General features: G+C 44.1%; 1 protein-coding gene across 5 annotated transcripts in view; it reads right to left on the minus strand.

Annotated features, from left to right (window-relative positions):
* LOC124171937 (dihydropyrimidinase) overlaps positions 1–17,162 on the minus strand; it is a 212,517-nt gene extending 195,355 nt beyond the window's left edge. For 2 of the 5 annotated variants that reach the window (XM_046551375.1, XM_046551373.1), the window contains exon 1: positions 17,031–17,159. The gene's annotated coding sequence lies outside the window, so the exon portion shown is untranslated. Of the gene's footprint in view, positions 1–17,030 lie in introns of all 5 variants that reach the window. The other 3 variants (XM_046551374.1, XM_046551377.1, XM_046551380.1) reach the window with 3 other exon arrangements.
* Positions 17,163–19,506: the final 2,344 nt, after the last annotated feature.

A 19,506-nucleotide genomic window follows, 5' to 3' on the forward strand; every position in this document is an offset into this window, starting at 1 on the left:
CACAAGCGTACATAGAACCAATTACTCCTACAACAAAAACAAATTTACCAAGAAAACGTATGCAATATTTTGGGATTTATATAGCAACCCAGACGTTATTCGAACCGAGGAGCTCCAAGCATGCAAACTAGTAATTACCCCTGATTATGTAATTCCAAATCCTGTTATTAAATTGTGTACAAGCTGAGTAGATGCGATCAGTGATCAGATTTAAGTTTCCTGTTCACGCAAATATCACACTATACCGACAACGCAAAAAAGTGACATTTAACGTTAAATGGCTGGTTAATGCGAGTCAGGGATCATTGGAATAACTTATAACGCGCCCGCGGCGCTATTTTCGGGTAACGTCCTGCCCGCTTTCCGATTCTACCCGACCACCTGTTCTCACATCAATACTTGATACTTTCTCCTTTAACTCATACCTTACCGACCTTCCGACTAAACTGTCTGCGGCCGCGAAACGCATAATAGTTTCCGGGAGTACGCAAACACAATGGGGTCGTTCACTCAGAACCAAAATCTTAATTCCTTGAAATAATTCGTCGAGTAGAAGGGAAGGATAAGGCACTATGAACAAAAAAATGCCCCCATATAGCCATACTCTCATATTTTAATAATTACGAAAGGGAAATGTGCTGCCATTTTTTCGTAAGTTGGTGACGTCATTAGAGAAATGGTTCAATTACCAGTTCAGGGAGAGCCTTTGATTTTTGGAGAAAATCGGTCTCACACGTAGAAACGACAAAGAACCACGCGAGACCCTTGCACAAGGCTGAGGAGAAGCTGAGAAGCGGCAAACAGCTCGGAACTAGATCGTGACGTCATTAACTTATCTGCGAAAGGATTACTTTCCCCGCCAATGTCTGGAGAATTACGCGGATCATCTAAAAACGAAATACTAAAGTGCCCCTTTATTTTTGAATATCAATCGCAATTGACAGTAAAACAGTTAGTGAATGAGCACATTCCCTTAGAGCTCTGGAAGTGTTCGTATACCATTCCCCAGTATGATCAGGGCTTACATTTTTAAAGATGGTAATTCCTGTCAGAAAATTATTTAAGTTCACAGACAGCTGCTTCCTGAAGAGGCTTGTCCCTGTAACCATTTCCAGACGCTCAAAACTCTAAGAGTTAAACTTTGGTTGCCATAGTCGATGGTTTCATGGGAAACTGGTCGATGTCCTTGTTGAAGGCCAGCAGGCCCCCATCTCTAACCTCCTTTGATCCAATGAAAGATGAGTCCAGGTGGCTATTACGAGTCAGCACAACAGAAGGATATTCCCATAGCAGATGGATAGTTGTTTCAACTCCATATTCGCACCATCTGCGACTGGCTGAGTCTGAGATGCCCAGAAGTTGCAGCTGCCTCATTACGTGGTAGTGGCTCATGGGAAAGCCCTCAACCGTTTGAACTTGAATTCTTTTTATGCATAGATGTCTCTTCGTAAGTCCTGGAATAGGCACCTCAAATAGGAGTCCAGCCTGTCGTATGCTAGGCATTTCCTTCCAGATCCATAAGTGTTGAGGAAGGTCCCAAGCTCTGATCATGGTCATCGTTATTAGAGGTACAACTGACAGAAGACACAACAAAGCTCAGGACCAGTTGGGGTTATGGTGGCACCAGCCTTGGACAGTTCATCTGCTATATAATTTCCAGGAGTGCCAATATTCCTGGCACCCAGAAAAGGTCTAGTTTCCATCGGCTATCCAAAATATGCCTTGAGACATTAGTTTTGAGTCTAGATTTGTACCAAGATGACATCAGCACTTTATGGACAGCCTGAATATCGGTGAATATGTGGATGGGTCTGTCATACCGCCCAAGCCTTAACACTAAATGCACAGTTTAGCACAACGAAAGCTACCGCCTGGAAAACTGTGATGATTTCTGATATTGGTTTCTAGGGTCTTCTTCCACAAAACCGTTGAGGAGCTGAGCAAATTAGGTTTCGCTTTTGCACCGTATATCCAGTTAATAGCTCAAGGTTTTAGGTCCAAAGTCTTACCCAAGGGCTTTCCACACAACCACGGAGAGGCAAATTCTTTATTCAGTTTTTTACTGACGTACTCTCCACAGTTAAGCTTGCAGTCTAAAATGACCCCGAGATATTTGACTGCTGGTGAGGGTTGTAGCATCTTTCCCATAATGGAGGAACTTATGTTGCCCTCTCATGCTTTTCCTGGTAAAAAGGAGAAGCTTAGTTTTGTGTGGATTACCGAGAGCATTGTTTTAGCATAGCATGCTGATGTTCTATCCAAGGCCTCCCACACGCGTCCATGAACAGTATCCATAAATCTAACAAAGATCAGGATCACTGTTTTACCTGTATTCCCCAGCGTAAAGGCGCCGGTTTTGTCAAGGTCTGAAAGCAAACTATTGACCACCATATTCCACAGCCGTTGAGAGGGTAGGAAATCCATGAGTAATCATAACCGTCGCTCAGCTATCCCCTTGGATTGCTTCAACGGTTCTTCGCTCGATCATATATCTAATCTAGCTCACGACATGTGTGCGGACGTCTGACCACAACGAAGAATATCTGATCGAAAGCTGTATTGTGGTAAGCCCCTCGAGCATCTAGAAAGGCCTTCAACCAGCAAAAAACACGGTCAAAGATGTTCATCAGCCCACAGACAAGGCTCTGTAGTCTGGTTTCCACTGACCGGATTTTTAGGTAAGCGTGTTGATAGGGATGCAGAGGATGATCCCAGGGGGGACCATCTCTGAAGCAGTGGCGCAGCGAGGGGGGTTTAGGGGGATAACCCCCCCCCTCACAGCTCACAGAATTTTTTAAGTTAAATCTATTTTACTTAACTGGTTTAATATTAATTAGGAAATAGTGTGAGGATAAATAAAATACCCCTCAGAAGGCCGTAAAATTCACCATTTTGAACCATTTATCTCAATTGTTTTCTGGAGAAGGGCCTCCGCGCTTCCCGCTTACCCTGGTGAATATTCCATACCCCCAGGCCCCCCAGTATTATTGGCGCCTGAAACCCCCCTAGCCTTAATTCCTAGCTCCGCCTCTGCTCGGAAGTGCCTATCTTTTATCATCTCTAGGGTTTTCAGCAGAAAAGACATAGCTAATGGCCCTGAAGGAGCCAAACTGCTGTTTAGTTTCGAAAATTTGAGGAGTGTAATCTGTCTTCTCTGGTTCGAGGATGAAGACGACTTTAGTAATGCTCCGCATTATGGGAATATACCCGTACGCAAGACGGAAACGAAATATCATGACCAGCGGAAATAATAAAAGTTCCTGTCCCCCTTGTGGAAGTGCTAGGAATACTTCACCTTCTCCTGGCGATTCATAGGGGCAAAAACTCATTTTAGCTTATTCCGTACTTCGAACGTGATGATGCTGGGGGCCAGTCTGCAGCCCGTCTGAGCTGGATGGGAGGAAACACCCCCTTTGCTGCATCCCCTCCGACTCTTTGAAGTCGGGGAAGTGCGTCTCCAGCGGATGAATAAATGCTTCCTAGTTAGAGGATGCGAAGTCTTCCTAGGGAAGCAAAAGAGACCCCACCCCAGCCTCAGGGTCCGTAACTAATATTTTATGTACTCTTGAGAGCTGTGAAACTGATTCCACGTTTCCGCAGAAACTTTACCAAGATTCCTTTTTGGACCGTTCGATCGCCGCTTTGCATCTCCATTGGTAGTCTTTGAATCTCTCACAATCATGAGATAATATAGTCCTTTTTACTTTGTGAAGGAGCTTCCTAGTCTCCTGGCGGAGACCCTATGATAATTTTCCTCACAAGGGCAGGTTGCAATTATCCCTACAAGTTTTTATGGGCAGCTCGCTTAAAAGAAGTAGATAATGCTCTCCTGGACCGTGTACATACGATTTTTTCAAAAATCATAGCAAGCAGAAATAAAGCAAAAGCATATTTAATGCATGAACCGGCGCACTTACTCGACAAATTTCGCAGTCCGGTGTAGAACAATGGCCCTGGATCACACAATTACTTTATGCTTTCAAAGTTCTGGGTTAGCGACCTTGACAACTCAAATAATTGCCTTCGATGAACATTACTTTGAGGAATATCAGTAATGGTAGGGATCACCGGCCCTTTGCCTTTATTTGTGAAGTACGCCGAAGCTAGTGTGTATTGCGTTAATGTCAATCATGGAAAAGCGAAAACTTTGATCCGCAAAATAAGAAATCAAATACTTCACTAATGACCGTGCAATATGGAAAATGTCTCAGATAATCAAATCCCCTTTCATCGAAAAACGTCGCAAAAATTATCCCTCAACTAATGCGTGAAAAATAACCATTTCATCAGACCGTATCACGGTGATAAATGTTTTTTTCCCCTACCCCTATGCTGAAAAAGGAAAACCTTGTCCCGGCTTTTCCCAACCTACACTGACGCAGTCGTAATGAATGCTATTTCAAGTTCAAAAATATATTCCTATTTTACCTACCGTCTACCGCGAAATGCGTTATCAACATTGTCGCTTTTAAACTCGAGAGAAAGTTGATTATACAGGAAATCTTTTGATCCAAATATTTTACACCGATTAAAAATTAAAATGTTAGGGAAAGAGAAACCCCCGAGTGCCCTCTCTCGCGTTTAACTCCGTGATTTTGAAAACACGACGTTGACGAGTCCTATCTATATACAGCCCTTGTGGTGACTGACTCACTCATGGATACAAATTCCCGACCACTTCGAGAAGTGCTGGAGAGCTGAAATTTGGCACGCGTGCGGGGAACCCGAAATGATCCGGAGGAAAAATCCGAAAACCGGAAGTTTCCGCCACGTGTCGTCGCTAGGACGACAAAATGGCCGAAATCGGGCTTTTTTCGGGGACAGTCGTTCGGTTTTTATTTTACTGCGCGCGAATGGTGTGTGCCACACGGATCACTAATGCATTTCCTGAAAGCTGACGAACGTGGGCACGTAATTACGTAATGTTGTTAATTTCTTTTTAAGAAAATTGCAGCCAAAATGGCGTCCAAAAATTCGTTTTTCGAATAAAATTCCATAACTTCCGCTCCCTTCGACTTAATTTAAGGTATAGGATAACGAAAATGATTATTATATATGCTAATAACATCGTCTACGAAATGAAGGTAACAATTTTCTTTCGTCGTCCTTGGTTACTCAGAAAAAAATTAAATATTTCGAAAATCACCGAAAATTACGATTTTTAAAAGATTAACACAAGATTTTGTCAACTTTAACCTGACCGATTTCTTTCAAACTTTGTAGTTACATACAGCTTTGCATTGTCTTTCAGAGAACATGAACTTTTTTTAAAGGATTCAACGCATTTAACCGCGAAAAAATAAAAATGGCGGGCGCTACTCACTTTTTTCGGGGAATGGTTTGCTTTTTATTGTATAACTCTCAAAATATGGATGTCATAGGGCTCACTTCTGTTAGATATGAATGTAAATGAATGTTACCATATAGTATCGTCATCTTTAAACCCCCCGAAACCCCCTAAAAAATTAAAATTAGCACATAAGTAGCCTTTTCGGGTACTTTACGTCACGATTCCGCCGCTTTTCCAAGCCTTACCACTCATCGCTACGGAATTAATGCGGACGATTGATGACCCCTGGCAGTACAAAGCTATAAATCCCCGGTAAACCCACATACACCCCCAAAAAAATAAAATATTTCATAAAAGTCTCCTATTTGGGAACTTCTCGCAAACAATACGCCGCACTACCCGTACCCTCTGAGCTCTAGATCCGGAATATTTGATGAGGGCGGGCCACCGCAAACCATACGGGAAAATATACCAGAAAACCTCCGGAGGAAAAATACAAAAACCAGAAGTTTCCGCCACGTGTCGTGGCTAGGACGACAAAATGGCCGAAATCGCGCCTTTTCCGGGGACGGTATTTCGGTTTTCATTTTACTGCGCGTGAAAGGTGTGTGCCACGCGGATAGTTTATGTACGTTTTGAAAGCTGATGAATGTAGTCACGTAATTATGTAATGGATTCAGATAATTTTAAAGTAAATTGCTGCACAAATGGCGTCCGAAAATGCTTTTTCGAAACAAATTTCATAACTCCCTCTCCCCTCGTCGTTAACCCTAAAAAATTAAACTTTGAATATAGGTAGCCTTTTTGGGTACTTTTCATCACAATTCCTCCGCTTTTCTAGCCTTACCACTCATCGCTACGGAATTGATGTGGACAATTGATGACGCCTGGTAGTAAAAACCTATAAATCCCCGGTAAACCCACATACACCCCCCAAAAAATAAAGTTTTGTATATAAGTCTACTTTTTCGGTACTTTTCGTGACTTTCCACCGCTGGTTCTTACCCCAACGACTCATCCCTACGGAATTCAAGTGAACGGATGTTTACCGCCAGGAGTACACACATATAAACCCCCGGTATCTCCCTGAAATCCCCCCAAATGTAAAATGTGCCATTAAGTCTCCTATTTGGGAACTTCTCGCAAACATTACGCCGCACTACCCGTCCCCTCTGAGCTCTAGATCCGGAATATTTGATGAGGGCGGGCCACCGTAAATAAAACGGGAAAATATACCAGAAAACCCCCAATCACCTCCTGGAAACTCGCCGAAAAAAAAAATGTTTAATGCGCTTTTCCGAGTAGTTTTCGTCACAATTTACTCTACTACTGTCTGGTGCCTCTACTACTTACTAAAACCCCCGATAACCCCGTGAAACCTCCCTGAAAATTTTTCTAATAAATCGCCTATCCGGGTAAAACAATCGTCAGAATTCTGCCACTGTTCCAGACCCCTAGGACTTATCCGCACGGAATTTATGAGAACGATTTGTGACCACTGGTTTTCACACGTATAAAACCCCCGGTATTCCGTTGGAACCCCCCGCAAAAAATGAAAACTTGCCATTAAGTCTTCTTTTATGGGTAATTGTCGCCACTATTACGCCGCATTGCACTACCCTTTAAAATCATCGCCACATGATCACTGTGGACGATTGATGACCGCATGTATAACTCATGAAAACCCCCTAATCCCCCTGGGCACCCTCTCGGTGGAGAGGACCATTTATGAGGACTACGTGGAGCAGCCGCGGGGGGCTCATTATCCCCAAGGCGGCGAAGCCGCCCCACAACGAGGAACGGTGAAGTCGTTCCGAGGAGTAACTGGCGTAGGCGAGGGGGAGCTTCAGTAACCCTTGGGCGGCGAAGCCGCCCCTTAAACGAATGACGGTGAAACAGTTCCAAAATGCCCTTGCCCTCTGGGCGGCTTTGCCGACCCCTAACGAGTATAAAGCGGGGTAGCCCCGGGGGGGCACACTCAACCCCTGGGCGGCGAAGCCGCCTCTCAGCGAGCAACGGCGTAGCCGTTCCGAGGAATGAGTGGGGCGCTTCCTTACCCCCTGGCCGGCGAAGCCGGCCACTAGCTTAGGTGAGATTATTCGAACTAAAATTCTTCGAAGAATCACACACGTAGACGGCGAAGCCGGACCCGGGGTTTTTAAGGGGCGGAGCCCCTTAACGAGCGCGCGCAGCGCAGCGAGTCCTATCTATATACAGCCCTTGTGGTGACTGACTCACTCATGGATACAAATTCCCGACCACTTCGAGAAGTGCTGGAGAGCTGAAATTTGGCACGCGTGCGGGGAACCCGAAATGATCCGGAGGAAAAATCCGAAAACCGGAAGTTTCCGCCACGTGTCGTCGCTAGGACGACAAAATGGCCGAAATCGGGCTTTTTTCGGGGACAGTCGTTCGGTTTTTATTTTACTGCGCGCGAATGGTGTGTGCCACACGGATCACTAATGCATTTCCTGAAAGCTGACGAACGTGGGCACGTAATTACGTAATGTTGTTAATTTCTTTTTAAGAAAATTGCAGCCAAAATGGCGTCCAAAAATTCGTTTTTCGAATAAAATTCCATAACTTCCGCTCCCTTCGACTTAATTTAAGGTATAGGATAACGAAAATGATTATTATATATGCTAATAACATCGTCTACGAAATGAAGGTAACAATTTTCTTTCGTCGTCCTTGGTTACTCAGAAAAAAATTAAATATTTCGAAAATCACCGAAAATTACGATTTTTAAAAGATTAACACAAGATTTTGTCAACTTTAACCTGACCGATTTCTTTCAAACTTTGTAGTTACATACAGCTTTGCATTGTCTTTCAGAGAACATGAACTTTTTTTAAAGGATTCAACGCATTTAACCGCGAAAAAATAAAAATGGCGGGCGCTACTCACTTTTTTCGGGGAATGGTTTGCTTTTTATTGTATAACTCTCAAAATATGGATGTCATAGGGCTCACTTCTGTTAGATATGAATGTAAATGAATGTTACCATATAGTATCGTCATCTTTAAACCCCCCGAAACCCCCTAAAAAATTAAAATTAGCACATAAGTAGCCTTTTCGGGTACTTTACGTCACGATTCCGCCGCTTTTCCAAGCCTTACCACTCATCGCTACGGAATTAATGCGGACGATTGATGACCCCTGGCAGTACAAAGCTATAAATCCCCGGTAAACCCACATACACCCCCAAAAAAATAAAATATTTCATAAAAGTCTCCTATTTGGGAACTTCTCGCAAACAATACGCCGCACTACCCGTACCCTCTGAGCTCTAGATCCGGAATATTTGATGAGGGCGGGCCACCGCAAACCATACGGGAAAATATACCAGAAAACCTCCGGAGGAAAAATACAAAAACCAGAAGTTTCCGCCACGTGTCGTGGCTAGGACGACAAAATGGCCGAAATCGCGCCTTTTCCGGGGACGGTATTTCGGTTTTCATTTTACTGCGCGTGAAAGGTGTGTGCCACGCGGATAGTTTATGTACGTTTTGAAAGCTGATGAATGTAGTCACGTAATTATGTAATGGATTCAGATAATTTTAAAGTAAATTGCTGCACAAATGGCGTCCGAAAATGCTTTTTCGAAACAAATTTCATAACTCCCTCTCCCCTCGTCGTTAACCCTAAAAAATTAAACTTTGAATATAGGTAGCCTTTTTGGGTACTTTTCATCACAATTCCTCCGCTTTTCTAGCCTTACCACTCATCGCTACGGAATTGATGTGGACAATTGATGACGCCTGGTAGTAAAAACCTATAAATCCCCGGTAAACCCACATACACCCCCCAAAAAATAAAGTTTTGTATATAAGTCTACTTTTTCGGTACTTTTCGTGACTTTCCACCGCTGGTTCTTACCCCAACGACTCATCCCTACGGAATTCAAGTGAACGGATGTTTACCGCCAGGAGTACACACATATAAACCCCCGGTATCTCCCTGAAATCCCCCCAAATGTAAAATGTGCCATTAAGTCTCCTATTTGGGAACTTCTCGCAAACATTACGCCGCACTACCCGTCCCCTCTGAGCTCTAGATCCGGAATATTTGATGAGGGCGGGCCACCGTAAATAAAACGGGAAAATATACCAGAAAACCCCCAATCACCTCCTGGAAACTCGCCGAAAAAAAAAATGTTTAATGCGCTTTTCCGAGTAGTTTTCGTCACAATTTACTCTACTACTGTCTGGTGCCTCTACTACTTACTAAAACCCCCGATAACCCCGTGAAACCTCCCTGAAAATTTTTCTAATAAATCGCCTATCCGGGTAAAACAATCGTCAGAATTCTGCCACTGTTCCAGACCCCTAGGACTTATCCGCACGGAATTTATGAGAACGATTTGTGACCACTGGTTTTCACACGTATAAAACCCCCGGTATTCCGTTGGAACCCCCCGCAAAAAATGAAAACTTGCCATTAAGTCTTCTTTTATGGGTAATTGTCGCCACTATTACGCCGCATTGCACTACCCTTTAAAATCATCGCCACATGATCACTGTGGACGATTGATGACCGCATGTATAACTCATGAAAACCCCCTAATCCCCCTGGGCACCCTCTCGGTGGAGAGGACCATTTATGAGGACTACGTGGAGCAGCCGCGGGGGGCTCATTATCCCCAAGGCGGCGAAGCCGCCCCACAACGAGGAACGGTGAAGTCGTTCCGAGGAGTAACTGGCGTAGGCGAGGGGGAGCTTCAGTAACCCTTGGGCGGCGAAGCCGCCCCTTAAACGAATGACGGTGAAACAGTTCCAAAATGCCCTTGCCCTCTGGGCGGCTTTGCCGACCCCTAACGAGTATAAAGCGGGGTAGCCCCGGGGGGGCACACTCAACCCCTGGGCGGCGAAGCCGCCTCTCAGCGAGCAACGGCGTAGCCGTTCCGAGGAATGAGTGGGGCGCTTCCTTACCCCCTGGCCGGCGAAGCCGGCCACTAGCTTAGGTGAGATTATTCGAACTAAAATTCTTCGAAGAATCACACACGTAGACGGCGAAGCCGGACCCGGGGTTTTTAAGGGGCGGAGCCCCTTAACGAGCGCGCGCAGCGCAGCGAGTCCTATCTATATACAGCCCTTGTGGTGACTGACTCACTCATGGATACAAATTCCCGACCACTTCGAGAAGTGCTGGAGAGCTGAAATTTGGCACGCGTGCGGGGAACCCGAAATGATCCGGAGGAAAAATCCGAAAACCGGAAGTTTCCGCCACGTGTCGTCGCTAGGACGACAAAATGGCCGAAATCGGGCTTTTTTCGGGGACAGTCGTTCGGTTTTTATTTTACTGCGCGCGAATGGTGTGTGCCACACGGATCACTAATGCATTTCCTGAAAGCTGACGAACGTGGGCACGTAATTACGTAATGTTGTTAATTTCTTTTTAAGAAAATTGCAGCCAAAATGGCGTCCAAAAATTCGTTTTTCGAATAAAATTCCATAACTTCCGCTCCCTTCGACTTAATTTAAGGTATAGGATAACGAAAATGATTATTATATATGCTAATAACATCGTCTACGAAATGAAGGTAACAATTTTCTTTCGTCGTCCTTGGTTACTCAGAAAAAAATTAAATATTTCGAAAATCACCGAAAATTACGATTTTTAAAAGATTAACACAAGATTTTGTCAACTTTAACCTGACCGATTTCTTTCAAACTTTGTAGTTACATACAGCTTTGCATTGTCTTTCAGAGAACATGAACTTTTTTTAAAGGATTCAACGCATTTAACCGCGAAAAAATAAAAATGGCGGGCGCTACTCACTTTTTTCGGGGAATGGTTTGCTTTTTATTGTATAACTCTCAAAATATGGATGTCATAGGGCTCACTTCTGTTAGATATGAATGTAAATGAATGTTACCATATAGTATCGTCATCTTTAAACCCCCCGAAACCCCCTAAAAAATTAAAATTAGCACATAAGTAGCCTTTTCGGGTACTTTACGTCACGATTCCGCCGCTTTTCCAAGCCTTACCACTCATCGCTACGGAATTAATGCGGACGATTGATGACCCCTGGCAGTACAAAGCTATAAATCCCCGGTAAACCCACATACACCCCCAAAAAAATAAAATATTTCATAAAAGTCTCCTATTTGGGAACTTCTCGCAAACAATACGCCGCACTACCCGTACCCTCTGAGCTCTAGATCCGGAATATTTGATGAGGGCGGGCCACCGCAAACCATACGGGAAAATATACCAGAAAACCTCCGGAGGAAAAATACAAAAACCAGAAGTTTCCGCCACGTGTCGTGGCTAGGACGACAAAATGGCCGAAATCGCGCCTTTTCCGGGGACGGTATTTCGGTTTTCATTTTACTGCGCGTGAAAGGTGTGTGCCACGCGGATAGTTTATGTACGTTTTGAAAGCTGATGAATGTAGTCACGTAATTATGTAATGGATTCAGATAATTTTAAAGTAAATTGCTGCACAAATGGCGTCCGAAAATGCTTTTTCGAAACAAATTTCATAACTCCCTCTCCCCTCGTCGTTAACCCTAAAAAATTAAACTTTGAATATAGGTAGCCTTTTTGGGTACTTTTCATCACAATTCCTCCGCTTTTCTAGCCTTACCACTCATCGCTACGGAATTGATGTGGACAATTGATGACGCCTGGTAGTAAAAACCTATAAATCCCCGGTAAACCCACATACACCCCCCAAAAAATAAAGTTTTGTATATAAGTCTACTTTTTCGGTACTTTTCGTGACTTTCCACCGCTGGTTCTTACCCCAACGACTCATCCCTACGGAATTCAAGTGAACGGATGTTTACCGCCAGGAGTACACACATATAAACCCCCGGTATCTCCCTGAAATCCCCCCAAATGTAAAATGTGCCATTAAGTCTCCTATTTGGGAACTTCTCGCAAACATTACGCCGCACTACCCGTCCCCTCTGAGCTCTAGATCCGGAATATTTGATGAGGGCGGGCCACCGTAAATAAAACGGGAAAATATACCAGAAAACCCCCAATCACCTCCTGGAAACTCGCCGAAAAAAAAAATGTTTAATGCGCTTTTCCGAGTAGTTTTCGTCACAATTTACTCTACTACTGTCTGGTGCCTCTACTACTTACTAAAACCCCCGATAACCCCGTGAAACCTCCCTGAAAATTTTTCTAATAAATCGCCTATCCGGGTAAAACAATCGTCAGAATTCTGCCACTGTTCCAGACCCCTAGGACTTATCCGCACGGAATTTATGAGAACGATTTGTGACCACTGGTTTTCACACGTATAAAACCCCCGGTATTCCGTTGGAACCCCCCGCAAAAAATGAAAACTTGCCATTAAGTCTTCTTTTATGGGTAATTGTCGCCACTATTACGCCGCATTGCACTACCCTTTAAAATCATCGCCACATGATCACTGTGGACGATTGATGACCGCATGTATAACTCATGAAAACCCCCTAATCCCCCTGGGCACCCTCTCGGTGGAGAGGACCATTTATGAGGACTACGTGGAGCAGCCGCGGGGGGCTCATTATCCCCAAGGCGGCGAAGCCGCCCCACAACGAGGAACGGTGAAGTCGTTCCGAGGAGTAACTGGCGTAGGCGAGGGGGAGCTTCAGTAACCCTTGGGCGGCGAAGCCGCCCCTTAAACGAATGACGGTGAAACAGTTCCAAAATGCCCTTGCCCTCTGGGCGGCTTTGCCGACCCCTAACGAGTATAAAGCGGGGTAGCCCCGGGGGGGCACACTCAACCCCTGGGCGGCGAAGCCGCCTCTCAGCGAGCAACGGCGTAGCCGTTCCGAGGAATGAGTGGGGCGCTTCCTTACCCCCTGGCCGGCGAAGCCGGCCACTAGCTTAGGTGAGATTATTCGAACTAAAATTCTTCGAAGAATCACACACGTAGACGGCGAAGCCGGACCCGGGGTTTTTAAGGGGCGGAGCCCCTTAACGAGCGCGCGCAGCGCAGCGAGTCCTATCTATATACAGCCCTTGTGGTGACTGACTGACTGATGGATACAAATTCCCGACCACTTCTAGAAGTGCTGGAGAGCTGAAATTTGGCACGCGATCGGGAAACCGGAAATGATCCGGAGGAAAAATCCGAAAACCGGAAGTTTCCGCCACGTGTCGTCACTAGGACGACAAAATGGCCGAAATCGGGCTTTTTTCGGGGACCATCTTTCGGTTTTTATTTTACTGCGCGCTAATTATGCGTGTCACACGGGTCGCTAATGCTTTTTTTGAAAGCTGATGAACGTGGGCATGTAATAAAGTAAATTTATTAGTTTCCAATTGAGAAAATCGCAGCCAAAATGGCGTCCAAAAATTTATTTTTCGAATAAAATTTCATAACTTCCGCTGCATTCGAGTTAATTTAAGGTGTAGGGTAACGAAAATGATTATTATATATGTTCGTAACATCATCTACGAAATGTAGGTAACAATTTTCTTTCGTCGTCCTTGGTTACTCAGAAAAAAAATAAAATATTTCGAAAATCACCTAAAATTACGATTTCCAAAAGATTAACACAAGATTTTGTCATTTTTAACCTTACCGATTTCTTTCAAACTTTGAGTTACATACAACTTTGCATTGTCTTTCAGAAAACATGAATTTTTAATAAATGATTCAACGCATTTAACCACGAAAAAATAAAAATGGCGGGCGCTACTCACTTTTTTCGGGGACTGGTTTGCTTTTTATTGTATTACTCTCGAAATATGGATGTCATAGGGCTCACTCCTGTTAGATATGAAAGTAAATGAATGTGACCATATAGTTTCGTCATCTTTAAACCCCCCGAAACCCCCTAAAAAATTAAAATTTGCACATAAGTAGCCTTTTCGGGTACTTTACGTCACGATTCCGCCGCTTTCCCAAGAATTACCACTCATCGCTACGGAATTAATGTGGACGATTGATGACCCCTGGCAGTACAAAGCTATAAATCCCCGGTAAACCCACATACACCCCCCAAAAAATAAAAAAATTCATAAAAGTTTCCTATTTGGGAACTTCTCGCAAACAATACGCCGCACTACCCGTACCCTCTGAGCTCTAGATCCGGAATATTTGATGAGGGCGGGCCACCGTAAACCATACGGGAAAATATACCAGAAAACCTCAGGAGGAAAAATCCGAAAACCAGAAGTTTCCGCCACGTGTCATGGCTAGGACGACAAAATGGCCGAAATCGCGCCTTTTCCGGGGACGGTATTTCGGTTTTTATTTTACTGCGCGTGAACGGTGTGTGCCACGCGGATAGTTTATGTACGTTTTGAAAGCTGATGAATGTAGTCACGTAATTATGTAATGGATTTAGATAATTTTAAAGTAAATTGCTGCACAAATGGCGTCCGAAAAGCTTTTTCGAAACAAATTTCATAACTCCCTCTCCCCTCGTCGTAATTGCAGGTGTAGGATACTGAAAATGATTATTATATATGCTCATAACATCGTCTACGATATGAAGGTAACAATTTTCTTTTTTTCGTCCATGGTTTTCCAGAAAAAAATAAAAACGTTCCCAAAATCACCGAAAATTACGATTTTCAAAAGATTGACACAAGATTTCTTCAATGTTTTCCCGACCGATGTCTTTTAAACTCTACATTTACATACATCTATTCATATGGTTTCCGAAAATATAAGAATTTAATAAATGTTGCAGTCGATATAACTGCGGAAAAATAAAAATGGCGGACAGTACTAATTTTTTCCGGGGAGATGTTTACTTTTTATTGTACTACTATCGAAATATGGATGTCATAGGGGCAACTTCTCTTAGTTATGATAGTAAATGCATGTGACCATATAACAAGGCCATATTTAAACCCCCTGAAAACCCTAAAAAATTAAAATTTGAATATAAGTAGCCTTTTTGGGTACTTTTCATCACAATTCCACCGCTTTTCTAGCCTTACCACTCATCGCTACGGAATTGATGTGGACAATTGATGACCCCTGGTAGTAAAAACCTATAGACCCACGGTAAACCCACATACACCCCCCAAAAAATAAAGCTTTGCATATAAGTCTACTTTTTCGGTACTTTTCGAGACTTTCCACCGCTGGTTCTTACCCCAACGACTCATCCCTACGGAATTCAAGTGAACGGATGGTGACCGCCAGGGGTACACACATATAAACCCCCGGTATCCCCCTGAAATCCCCCCAAATGTAAAATGTGCCATTAAGTCTCCTATTTGGGAACTTCTCGCAAACATTACGCCGCACTACCCGTCCCCTCTGAGCTCTAGATCCGGAATATTTGATGAGGGCGGGCCACCGTAAATAAAACGGGAAAAAATACCAGAAAACCCCCGATCACCTCCTGGAACCTCGCCGAAAAAAAAATAAAAAAATGTTTAAGGCGCTTTTCCGAGTAGTTTTCGTCACAATTTACTCTACTACTGTCTGGTGCCTCTACTACTTATTAAAACGCCCGATAACCCCGTGAAACCTCCCAGAAAATTTTTCTAATAAATCGCCTATCCAGGTAAAACAATCGTCAGAATTCTGCCACTGTTCCAGACCCCTAGGACTTATCCGCAGGGAATTTATGAGAACGATTTGTGACCACTGGTTTTCACACGCATAAAACCCCCGGTATTCCGTTGGAACCCCCCGCAAAAAATGAAAACTTGCCATCAAGTCTTCTTTTATGGGTACTTGTGGCCACTATTACGCCGCATTGCACTACCCTTTAAAATCATCGCCACATGATCACTGTGGACGATTGATGACCGCATGTATAACACATGAAAACCCCCTTATCCCCCTGGGCACCCTCTCGGTGGAGAGGACCATTTATGAGGCCTACGTGGAGCAGCCGCGGGGGGCTCATTATCCCCAAGGCGGCGAAGCCGCCCCACAACGAGGAACGGTGAAACCGTTCCGAGGAGTAAGTGGCGTAGGCGAGGGGGAGCTTCAGTAACCCTTGGGCGGCGAAGCCGCCCCGACGTTAAAGCGGCGCAGCCGCTGTGGGCTCCCTTCGCCTCTGGGCGGCAAAGCCGCCCCTTAAACGAATGACGGTGAAACAGTTCCAAAATGCCCTTGCCCTCTGGGCGGCTTTGCCGACCCCTGACGAGGAACGGCCAAGCCGTTCCGAGTATAAAGCGGGTTAGCCCCGGGGGGGCACACTCAACCCCTGGGCGGTGAAGCCGCCTTTTAACGAGGAACGGCGTAGCGTTCCGAGGAATGAGTGGGGCGCTTCCCTATCCCCTGGCCGGCGAAGCCGGCCACTAGCTGAGGTGAGATTATTCGAACTAAAATTCTTCGAAGAATCACAAATGTAGACGGCGAAGCCGGACCCGGGGTTTTTAAGGGGCGGAGCCCCTTAACGAGCGCGCGGAGCGCAGCGAGTAAGATGTATACAGACACACTGCATTTAATTCTGTACCGCACAAATCGTTAATTAAGCTTGAATCCCTTCCATGTAATACCTTCCGAAAGTTTGTAAAAATATTAGGGTGTAAGGATCATGTACCACTTTCTTGCGATTAACAATGAAACATTGTAAACGCAATGTTAGTCAGCGAAGAGGAAACAGACACAATGAAGCAGTTATTTTAAAGCACGCATGGAGTCACTTTAAATTACTCCCCGTAAGTTTGTATGCAACCCTCGTTTAACCTCGGGCTGAAAATGTAGTGAACGCACAACCCTTGTCTGAACCCCGTTGTCCCTGCCAACCCTCAATTAACCGACGCAAGGGCACGTCAGGGTTCGGTGCAGGCGTCGCTTTGAGCGGCTGCTTACCGTGTCACGGGCGCCGAGAACTGGATCTAGCGTGGTCGTGGGCAGGAACTCCGTTATGCCAACGTCCTGAGCGGGGCGGAGCGGTGAAGCGCGGGCGGGAAGCGGAGTGCCGTGGATCCTTCAACACTGGCGGTGAGCGCCTCCGCGGAGAACACCGGTCGGCCACAGGGCAGCGCCACCGTCGCCTTCAATCGATCAAGGAAAGCGGTCGATGCGTGGAGCTGCGCCCGCGTCAACTGCCACCTGTCGACCAAAAGGGAAACTTTCTTGTGATGGTGTTCGTGGGCACCGCCCTATTTAAATGTGACTTTACCGTCGGCATACGAGAGGAAAATGTGTAAAGGCCATTTTTTCAGAAAATATTAGCAATACATTAAACATAGGCAACAATAATTGTGATATTCCAGTAGCCATAGGTCACAAGCTTGCAAAAAATCATAGAATCAACTCTAATTAACGAGTAAATTAGAGTGGAATTTGGTCGACTTTGAATAAAAATTATGTTTGAGTAAAAAAGATAATGTTTAGCGGTGCGTAAATAGAACTAAACCCTGAATTTATAAATAATTTGCCTATCAAAATGACTTGCAGAAATAGATGACGTATTCGAAGTTAGATGGTGTGTAAAATCTTCTTCCTAATAAATCGTATAATCTAGTAAAAGACTGGTCATATTAAAAGCATTCCAATCAACCGCATCATCTAACTCGTTATTTAAGTTTCCTGTGTCAGTGAAAATGAACGATAGCGCAGTAATACGTGCGTCAAAGTTGACCTCGTATAATAAATTACAGTTTTTTGAAAATCCTCGATCCGAATCCGAGTTTTCCATTCTGAGTTTTTGCCCTTAATCCATTAGAGAAATCTCGCGTGAATTTTCAATTGGCATTTGAAATATGAAGTTTTTAAAAACCATCACTGAAGGAAATTAATCTCAATAATATGATACCCGTTCCCTTGATTTTGACATACTATTTCCTTTTCTCCACACAGAATAACCCCATTTGCAATCGTGATATATTTGATATAATTTGAGGACATTCGTACAATATTATATGCTCTCACGATGCGTACGGATGACGAGAATTCTCGTAATTATTTTCCCGAACGTTCCGGACGGATGACGAAGATTCTCGTCATTTAGGCGCGTCAACCTGAACAATTTTAAAGCGTACAATACGTATTCGCATGCGATACGCTTTAAAATTGTTTAGGTTGATGCGCCTAAGTGACGAGAATCTTCGTCACCCGTCCAGAACTTTAGGGAAAAAAATGACGAGAATTCTAGCCATCCGTACGCAACGTGTTAAACATGAGAGAAAAATCTCACAATTTTGCATTATAATCCATTAAACAGATATTGTTCAGTAGATCAGTTAGGAGGCTTTACCCATACCAATTTTTTTAACAGCAAAAGCTACCTGAATACAAAGATTCACTGTTTAAAGCTTAATATTTGGACAGGATGGATTCATCTTCCGGTTTTCGGATATTCCACCTCGTTTCTCTTATCCTTCAAGCGATAACTGACTAAATGAACCGTCTGCGGGTGATTGTCAATTGGATTAGAAGAGGTCTGCTGGAGAGACGGACAATATATTGTCAATAAAGTAGAAACCGCCTCCGATAAACCCGAATCTTGGAAGATAATCTGCTGACTGCATCAACCAACTCCGCGCTGGCCTATATCTCGACAGTAATCGAGAAATAAAATGCCTAGTGCTTCCACCGCCTACAACTTTGGAGACGACCTTTCAGGTATCACACCGGATTGGGTTCTCCAATTATTCTTTCAGCGCTTTGACACTTAGATTTCAGGATCCCTGATTATGATGAGACAATGGTTCGCCGAAGCGCTGGCACCCGATTCGGGTTCCAACGTTTCGACGTCGATAGGGGCTATAAATCACAAAAATTGATCTTTTATTGACAATGGTAATCAATACCATAGTTAGAATATATATTCAAAGAGCGTAAGGTGATTAACGTAAAAACGTTTGCAGGTAAATCAAGCAAAATTGCGTGCAAATATTATTAGTCCTATTGGCGACATCCAAGAGACTTTCACCCATATTAATCGACGAAACTAAGTTCAAGTAACAGTAACGTATACGCACAGGAGGTGCGGCTATAGTATTGCCACGGAATTAGATCATTTGGTTGTAAAAAAGACATTTGATGTCGGTTGGATAAAATGGGGTGAGGTAATGGAGGAAACCCGCACGAAACAATACATTGTCACCTGTGGTAAACGACAATTTTATTTACATTAGGTGATTGGGTCAACATCGATTAGTTTTCATTGATTTATTGAAGGTATGAGAAGATGTCGTCAATATTGTGTGGATAAATTCATCTAATTACAGAGGAAATAAACTTCTCATATTCTGGTAGGCACCTTTACGTGATTGCTTTTACAGTACAATTAAAATCTACTGCAGACACCGGCCCGGAATAATATTTTTATTCGGTTTTA

This window comes from Ischnura elegans, chromosome X (assembly GCF_921293095.1).
Source record: "Ischnura elegans chromosome X, ioIscEleg1.1, whole genome shotgun sequence".
NCBI lineage: Eukaryota > Metazoa > Arthropoda > Insecta > Odonata > Coenagrionidae > Ischnura > Ischnura elegans.